Source organism: Salvelinus sp. IW2-2015, linkage group LG4q.1:29, assembly GCF_002910315.2.
Source record: "Salvelinus sp. IW2-2015 linkage group LG4q.1:29, ASM291031v2, whole genome shotgun sequence".
NCBI classification, from domain to species: Eukaryota; Metazoa; Chordata; class Actinopteri; order Salmoniformes; family Salmonidae; genus Salvelinus; species Salvelinus sp. IW2-2015.
In genome coordinates, this window is record NC_036842.1 from 70,859,327 (window position 1) to 70,869,307 (window position 9,981).

Here is a 9,981-nt window from a genome sequence, read left to right on the forward strand (position 1 = left end):
GATAAATATTACTTTTATAACAAAAAATGTTATGTTCAGAAAACCAAAGCCTCGTTCCGTTCGACGAAAATTCCAAAAAGTATCCGTAATGGTCGTAGAAACATGTCAAATGTTTTTTATAATCAATCCTCAGGTTGTTTTTAACAAACATAATCGATAATAATTCAACCGGACCGTAACCTATTCAATAAGAGAGAAAAAGAAAATGGAGAGCTACCCCTCTTGCGCGCAGGAACTAATCAGAGGACACCTGACTAGTTTTGAAAAATCTCCCTCATTTTTCAAAATAAAAGCCTGAAACTATGTTTAAAGCCTGGTCACAGCCTGAGGAAGCCATTGGAAAAGGAATCTGGTTGATACCCCTTTAAATGGAAGAAAGACGGGCCAGGAAACACAGATTAAAAATTTAAAAAAATCACCTCCCGGGTTAGATTTTCTCAGGTTTTAGCCTGCAGAATCAGTTTTGTTGTACTCACAGGCAATATTTTGACTGTTTTGGAAACTTTGGAGTGTTTTCTATCCTAATCTGTAAATTATATGCATATTCTACGATCTGGACCTGAGAAATAGTCAGTTTACCTTGGGAACGTTATTTTAAAAAATTCAAAAAATCTGACCCCTAGCGTCTATAACCACCGTGGTTATTATTTGACACTGCTGGTCATCTACAGTATGAACATTTGAAGAGGACTGGCCACCCCTCMGAGCCTGGTTCCTCTCTAGGTTTCTTCCTAGGTTCCTATCTTTGTAAGGAATTTTTCCTAGCCCCTGTGCTTCTGCATTGCTTACTCTTTGGGGTTTTAGGCTGGGTATCTGTATAACACTTTGTGACAACTGATTTGATACATTCACCTCTGACGGTAAATAATGTACTTACATTCAATAATCTTGCTCTGATTTGTCATCCTGAGGGTCCCAGAGATAAAATGTCCCATAGTTCTGTTTCATAAAATCAATTTTTATATTTAAATGTAGGAACTGGGTTCTACAGTTTGAAGCCCTGCTGTTTCTGGCTCCACACCCACCACGCCCGACCATCTAGATGTGTGAAAGTTAGTGTACAAGCCAATGATCCATCATGTATGACGTTCCTGAGAGTGTGTAAACTTAAATTTTGTATTGCCATATTTTTTGTATGTCCTCTATAGTTATGTACTTGAAAATGTATCAATTGACCAATTTGGCACATTTGGGCAGACTTGATACAAAATATTGTCCAGTGTTGCAATGCTTCACTGGATCAATCTGAAACTTTGCACACACACAAAATCTAAATTGCGCCTAAACTGCAATATTATATTATGGCCTTTCTCTTGCATTTCAAAGATGATGAATTTTTTTTTTTTATAGAAAATGCATGTTTTTTGTTTGTATTGTTTTTTTTACCAGATCCAGTTAGTTTTGGGTATGTCATTTTAGGTGAAAATTTAAAAAAAGGGTCTGATCCTTAAGAGGTTTTAACCCACTGTTACCCGGGTGCCGTGGATGTCGATTAAGGCAGCCCTCCACACCTCTCTGTTTCAGAAGGGTTAGGTTAAATGTGGAAGATACATTTCAGTTTGACAACTGACTAGGTATCACCCTTTTCCTAGGATGGAGGGGCAGATAGCCTACACACACATACTGGCAAAGATTTTCTGCAGGCAGACACTGGAATACGTTTCTGAATGACAGATGGAGGGCTTTGCATAGGTGCTTTGTTGTGTTTTGTTGTAGAACTGGAGAGAAAAAAATCCCGGAATGTAAAATAACATTATTAACCGGTTCCCATGCTTTTAAAATAGCAGTTCTGTTCCGGGACAGTATAGATAACTTTTATTCTCAGTTTTTATTCTTCTTTCAAAAAAAAGTATTTATTTTCTGGTTTTCAGTTCTGTTCCCTGAACCAGTTCCAACCTCTGCAGACAGAAGATTTGGTTCTGGGTTCCAAGTTTTGCCTGAGTCAAATTCCAATTTTACCTCAGAAACAATTCTGTGTTGAGGGCCAGGAAAGTGTTGAGGAAATGACTTCTACATGCCTATTGTRACGTTCTGACCTTAGTTTATTTTTTATGTCTTTGTGTTAGGTTGGTCAGGGCGTGAGTTGGGGTGGGCAGTCTATGTTCTTTTTTCTAGGTTGTTTGTTTTCTATGTGTTTGGCCTGGTGTGGTTCCCAGTCAGAGGCAGCTGTTTATCGTTGTCTCTGATTGGGAGCCATATTTAGGTAGCCTGTTTTCCATTGTGTGTTGTGGGTGGTTATTTTCCGTTTCAGTGTTTGCACCATACGGGACTGTTTCGGTTGTTTGTTTGTACTTTTGTTATTTTGTTCAGTCTTCTGTTGATTTATTAAATATCTCATTATGGACACTTACCACGCTGCACATTGGTCCGATCCTTGCTACTCCTCCTCAGACGAAGAGGAAATTCGTTACACCTATAGGATTAAGGGAAACAACTTGAAATTCTTAACTTGGCTTTAATACCCAGATTAGCTTTCTGCTTAAATGTCACCTTGTATGTTTCCAGGCAAACCAGGAAATGGAAACGATCTCTCTTAGAGGTGAGGATGACCTAATTATGTGTTGACACTTGACCTGTCAGGTCACATCCTATCCTAGTGAGTACATTCATGTCACCAAAGAGCCAGGAGGGTAAAAATACAGATAAAAATGCATTCATTGTCACGCCCTGATCTGTTTCACCTGTCCTTGTGATTGTCTCCACCCCTTCCAGGTGTCGCTTATTTTTCCTTGTGTATTTATCCCTGTGTGTCCTGTCTCTTTTGCCAGTTCGCCTTGTATGTTCAAGACAACCAGTGTGTTTTTTCCTGTGCTCCTGCTTTTTCTATTCTCTTTACTTGTCCTCCTGGTTTTGACCTTTGCCTGTTTTTCTTGACTCCATTCCCGCCTGCCTGACCATTCTGCCTGCCCTGACCTCGAGCTTGCGTGCCATTTTGTACCTCTGGAACTCTGAACTGGTTTTGACCTTTTGCCTGTCTTGTGTAGCTTGTTAATAAACATCTTGGACCTCCTGTGTCTGCATCTGGGTCTCGCCTTGTGCCCTTATATTCATAGCAAAGATGAGCCAAATACAGTACAAGTAGGCCATGGTATTGCAGAAGAGCATTAAAGTGATAGTTCACCTAAATTACAAAATGTATTTCTATATGTTTCCAAATCATCCCAACATGACTGAAATTGATTGTGTAGCTCGATGAAGTTACTTAAAGATTGAATCCTTATTTGGTGAAACTGCCAATTCTGTTTGGGATACAAAACAATAATCCTTCATACCTGTCCTAAAATGTCTAGGGTGATACTGCATATTGATTTGGGTAAATAGGACACTACTGTGTGTATTTCTAAACCCTGCAGCTATGGGAAAGGACCTGTATTTGCTCATCTAACCATTTTTTCCCACCTGAGTTAAGGAACACTGACTCACACAAACACACACCTGCTCTCTCCACTACCAGTCAGGAAGCTGGTGTTGTAAACTACAAAGGAACCGAGTACAGTATCATAAGGATTGTGAGGAATACAGAGAAAATGTGCACACACACACTGAAAGAGATGCACTCATGCTTTGACTTAATACATTTAGGGATACATTTTGGTTTCCTGGTCCAAGATTACGCCTTGTCCCGGACTAAAAAGAATGCTTAATGGAGAATCTCTTATGAAAACATATTTCATCTTTGTCATTTCCAGGTGTATCATAATGTTCTGAGACTGGCAGAAGCATAATTGAAAATAAAAACCAAGACCAGACAATATGGAGATGCTCAACTTCACCAATTACTCCAACCTCAGCTCAGACAATGGAAGCAGTAGTCTCTTCTCTGGGAGTCCCTATAAGACGTTAGGGATTGTCCTCATCATCCTGGGGGCTGGGTCACTCAGTCTCGTCACCGTCATTGGCAACATCCTGGTTATGCTCTCCATAAAGGTTTGGAATAAAGATCCATCACTTAATTGTTTTCATTATTTATATGTGTATGATACAGGTTGTCTCTCCAATAGTTGAAAATGTCACCTTTTGATATTACAAAAACAGGAGGCAAATAGCCAATATCCATTACAACAAAAAAACTGGAAACCTGTTATTCTTTAGTGTTGTGATGCAAAGATATTGGCAAAACGCATGCCACATTTTAGGGTCAGGAGTTATTCCTGACCATGTGACCTGACCAGGAAAATCTGGGCTTTAGTCATAGCCTTGGTCAGATCGTACGGTCAGGAAAAACTCCTGGGTCTACACATATTATTGTATTATTTGACAGTACTCTATGTTCTAATATTCTCATGTACAGTATGCTCTTTCATGAAAGTCAGTGGGAACCTCCAGACTGTCAACACCTATTTCCTGTTCAGCCTGGCCTGTGCTGACCTCATCATTGGCCTGTGCTCCATGAACCTCTACACCATCTACATCGGGATTGGACACTGGCCCTTAGGCCCGGTTGTGTGCGACCTGTGGTTGGCCATTGATTACGTGTTCAGCAACGGCAGTGTTATGAACCTCCTCAACATCAGCTTCGACCGCTACTTCTGCATCACCAAGCCTCTCAACTATCCGGTGCGGAACCTTTATGGCAGGGATGATGATCGTAGTGACCTGGGTGATGTCCTTCTCCAAAGTGACAATGACGTTCAACACGGCCATCGCTGCTTTCTACCTGCCCGTGGCCATCAGGATCGGACTCTACTGGCGCATCTCCAGGTGCCATGAGGATGGGTGCAGGGCTGAGCCCAATGACTGCACTGTGACTGGGGAGTAGGAGGAGGAGGGTGGGGATGAAGAGTACAATGGCAGGAGGCCCTGCAGAGGGGAAGGGCCAGACAGAGAAAGCTCTACCACAACAGTCAGTAACCTTGCATCATCATCCAGTCAAAGAGAAGAGCCTGGCCTATCACAGAAGGTGCCAAACAGTGAGGCCAAACCCAGACAGACGTAGTGTTGCTCTCAAAACCAGGTCACAGGCTGTGGCCCCAAACTCTCCTGTATCAGAAGTAACACCCAGCCTGAAGGAGAAACATATACAATCACTCACAGCTACACAGACCACCCCTGCCGCAGAGAAACATAGCCTGGTGACACGGACACTGTTAAAGGTGACTGATATGAAATGTATGAAAATGTATCAACATGAAAAAATGCATGCATCCTGGTTAAACCTCTAACACTTTTCTGTCTCCAGGTGACCAGGAACTCCAAGCAGAGCCCCAAGAGAAAGACTAAGAGGAAGGGCCGTCCGTCCCGGGAGAAGATGACCTGCACCATCATGGCCATCCTGGTGGCGTTCGTGGCCATGTGGATACCCTACAATGTGATGGGGCTCATCAACACCTTCTGCTCCAGCTGAATCCCCAACTCGCTGTGGACCATCGGCTACTGGCTGTGCTATGTCAACCCATCAACCCAGCCTGTTACGCCCTGTGCAACACCACCTTCAAGAACACCTTCAGACAGCTGCTGCTTCGCCAGTACAGGAACATAAGCACAACACAATGAGGTCATGAGGACCAGGTGGTCAGGGTTTAGTGCAGAGAAGCTGCTGTCTTCATTCACTCAGGACTGTATAGTAAATGTCCTGAAAGTACTTATAGCTATCGTTTACATCTATCCAGTCATTTTAGATCTGCACAGGGGGCTGAAGGAGGGCAGAAGAAACACGGAAGATGGAAGAGGGGAGCACTTTTTGTGAATGAAAAACAACTGGTGTATCTATCTAAGGTGGAGTTGGTGGTGGTGGTTTTCTATGATTTGGTTCCAAATTAAAATGCTATGATCATGAAATGTTTGGTTCCAACATTGTGGCCAAACTCTGTTTACATAATGGCTATCTATAGTATGTATTGGGTATGTCTACTCTAAGGTATGTCTCGGGTGTGTCTGGGTGATTCTGTCTTACATCTTGTGATTGATTATTGTCCAGCGCTTGTTTGCTGTTTGTTACACAGGTGCAGTGGCAGACGTTTGTTCAGAGCTGTTTCTGCACTTTTCAGATACTAAAGGTTTGTTGGTAATGTGTTGCTACAGTACTATGACACATGGTTATAGATCTTCCCCTTTGTAAGTATAAATGAGGTTTCTGAGAAAGAACACCAAAAACAGGCTTTCTATGTGTTTGATGCCATTCATTTCGCTCTATTCCAGACATTATCATGATCCGTTCTCCCCTCAGCAGCCTCCACTGCTGTACAAATAGACCTGTAAATACACACTGAACAAAAATAGAAACGCAACATGTGAAGTGTTGGTCCCATGTTTAATGAGTGGAAATAAAAAATCCCAGCAATGTTCCATAACCACTAAAACCTTATTTCTCTAAAATGTGTGCACAAATTTGTTTATATCCCTGTTAGTGAGCATTGCTCCTTTGCCAAGATAATCCATCCAATTGACACGTGTGGCATTTCAAGAAGCTGATTAAAACCTGTTTGGGAATAGGGGCAGCATTTTCACTTTTGGATTAATTGGTGCCCAAATTGAAGGGCCTCCTACTCTGTCCCAGATGATAATATATGCATATTATTACTATTGGATAGAAAACACTGACGTTTCTAAAACTGTTTGAATTATGTCTGTGAGTATAACAGAACTCATATGGCAGGCAAACTTCCAAACAGGAAGTGAYAATTCTGAAAWGGGTCGATGTGAAAGTCATCGCCTATTCAAWTCCCTGTAATTTATGGATCTGTTTGCACTTCATACGCCTTCCACTAGATGTCAACAGTCAGTAGAACGTGGAATGAAGCCTCTAGTGTGATGTGGGGCCGGATGGGAGGTGTTTCAGTCACTGGTCTGGCAGATTGCCAGTTCCTGGTCACGCGCGCTAGTCATGGAATGGCAATGTGTGCCATTACTTATACAGACATGAAGAAATGCTCCGGTTGGAACGTTATTGGATATATATGATAACAACATCCTGAAGATTGATTCTCTACCAGTTTATTCGACTTGTAATATAACTTTTTGAAGTTTTCGTCTGACGTTTGCCTTCACTTGCACCAGTGTTTGGACACGTGTACTACACATGCTAGCTAAAGTTGCTAATTTGACATAAGTAATGGACATTATCGAACAAAAAAAACGATTTATTGTGGAAATAGGATTCCTGGCATTGCATTCTGATGAAGATAATCAAAGGTAAGGGAATATTTATGATGTAATTTCGTATTTCTGTTGACTCCAACATGGCGGAGAAATGTTATTTATATTTGAGCGCCGTCTCAGATTATTGCATGGTGTGCTTTTTACTAAAGTTTTTAAAAAGTCTGACACAGCGGTTGCATTAAGAACCAGTGTATCTTTAATTATATGTAAAACATGTATCTTTCATCAAAGTTTATGATGAGTATTTCTGGTATTTGACGTGGCTCTCTGTAATTACTCCGGATATTTTGGAGGCATTTCTGAACATGGCGCCACTGTAAACCGAGATTTGTGGATATAAATATGCCCATTATCGAACAAAACATAAATGTATTGTGTAACATGATGTAAAACATTAAAAAAATTGGACACGATGGGTAGATTAACAAGATGTTTATCTTTCATTTGCTGTATTGGACTTGTTAATGTGTGAAAGTTACATATTTCAAAAAATAAAAAAATAATMTTGCGCGCTGCCTTTTCAGCGGAATGTTGTGGGTGTTCCGCTAGCGGAACCCCTGGATTAGAAAGGTTAAACAGCATGATCATTACACAGGTGCACCTTGTGCTGGGGACAATGAAAGACCACTTTAAAATGTGCAGTTTTGTCACACAGCACAATGCCACAGATGCCTCAAGTTTTGAAAGGAGTGTGCAATTGGCATGCTGACTGCAGGAATGTCCACCAGAGCTGTTTCCAGAAAATGTCCATAGGCGGAAATCCCAGGGGGGACGGGGGGGACACGACCCCCCCATCCTGGGAAAAATATGATTTGTCCCCCCCAATCTATCACTGTAAACATAACTATGTAATTTCAATAATATTAATAATACGCAATGAAAGCAAAAGAGAGAGATGTATGCAAGTGTTATGACTGGGTTCAATGCCCTACTCGCAGGTTAAAGACTTGGCTACGGGCTAGCATGGGCCAAGAGAGACTGAACTGCGTAGTTGTGTCTGTAATGTACATAAAGACAGGCTGGACGTCTCAAGAGGGAAAATATTCTGGCCCAGCAATTTGTTGGACATCCATTGAACCGCAAACATATGTTCGGTTCTTTTGTTCAGTAGTGTGTAATAGCAGTGGTTCTCACCTTTTTGGGTACTGGAACCCCTGCATATTTTGAGGCAAGGGCAGGCAAGGTTTTGAGTGGTCCTCAGGGACCTCCACTCTATATTATATGTAAACTTACTGGAAACCCAAATTAGTCCATGGACCCCTGTTTGAGAACCCCTGGTGTAATTGGTATTTGTTCTTTTTTGTTTAGTAGTTTTCAGTTTTTAGTAATGACAGTACACTTACAAATTATTTATTTCCTGTTATTTTATTTAAAATTGCATACTTTGTGCGACATACTTTGTCCATAGCTGCTGTTGAAGAGTTGAGCACTGAAGGATATTTTTTTTGATTTTTGGCTTTTTCATTGAAGTAAGTTATTTTGCTTTTAGAACTTTTAGAACTTATTTTAAGCTTTTTGTTATTGTAAAGCTATGTAGTAGACTCAGGCCAGTGGCAGATATTTAAAGACTATATAAATGTATCAGAAAAAGTCTAATTAAAAAGTCAATTCAATCACGGAGACCAACCTTTGTGATGGTTCTCAATGGAGATTCTTTTACATGTGATCGCACCATGTTCATTGTATTTATGAAAACTACACCATACAGTGTACAGTACCATTGTCACCTACTGGCCTTTCTTGATATTGCTGTTTGTAAGTTCGAATACCTGCATACATACTGGACGGTAAGGAGCACTGCTATAACTATTATTAGTAGTAGTAATTATAATGATTTAAACATTTGAACAAGTTGGGACAACCCTTCAGTTAACTACTGTACCTATCAATTATCCAGTAGTAGTGATTATGGTTCCTCAATATACATTTAACATATTACAACGTAGGCTATGTGTTACAGCACTACTTTTGATGTCCCCCTCAGGAATTGCTCTTGAGAAATTTCATGTAATTGTCCCCTCCAAGGTTGATATCAGATTTTCGCCCCTGAAATGTCATGTTATTTCTTTACCATAAGACCTCCGACGTCGTTTTTAGAGATTTGGCAGTACTACCAACTGGCCTCACAACCGCCGACCATGTATAACCACACCAGCCAGGACCTCCATATCTGGCTCCTTCACCTGTGGATTGTCTGAGGGGGGAGGAGTATTCTGTCTGTGCTAAAGCCTTTTTGAAAAACTCATTCTGATTGGCTGGGCCTGGTTCCCCAGTGAGTGGGCCTGGCTACCAAGTAGGTGGGCATATACCCTCCAAGGCCCACCCTTGGCTGCACCCCTGCCCAGTCATATGAAATCCATAGATTGGGCCTAATACATGTATTTCAATTGACTGATTTCCTAATATATATATATATAAGAACAAAGTTAAGAACAAATTCTTATTTACAATGACGGCCAAACCCAGGCGACGCTGGGCAATTGTGCGCGCGCCTATGGGACTCCCAATCACGGCCGGATGACTGTAACTCAGTAAAACTTTTGAAATTGTTGCATGTTGAGTTTATTATTTTTGTTCAGTATACATATGTCTGTGAGTGATGAGTGTGTGCCACACCGCGCGTACTCTGCACATGTCTTTTCGTGGTTATGGGGGGATGGGTATCACTATATACCAATAATACACACCCTGTCATCCCTGTAAATGTACAACGTAGCCTATTGTGATATAACTCCCTTTGTTCCACATTACTATTAATGGACTGTCAAATTGTATGGGGGACATCAAAGTGTAACACAGCTCTCCAAACACACACAAGCACATCCGCAGCACGCACGCACGCACGCACGCACGCACGCACGCACGCACGCGCGCACACGACAC

The 9,981-nt window shown here is 41.4% G+C and overlaps 1 pseudogene; it reads left to right on the forward strand.

Moving 5' to 3' along the window:
* Positions 1 to 3,753: 3,753 nt before the first annotated feature.
* Positions 3,754 to 5,689, forward strand: LOC139025126 (muscarinic acetylcholine receptor M2-like; annotated as a pseudogene).
* Positions 5,690 to 9,981: the final 4,292 nt, after the last annotated feature.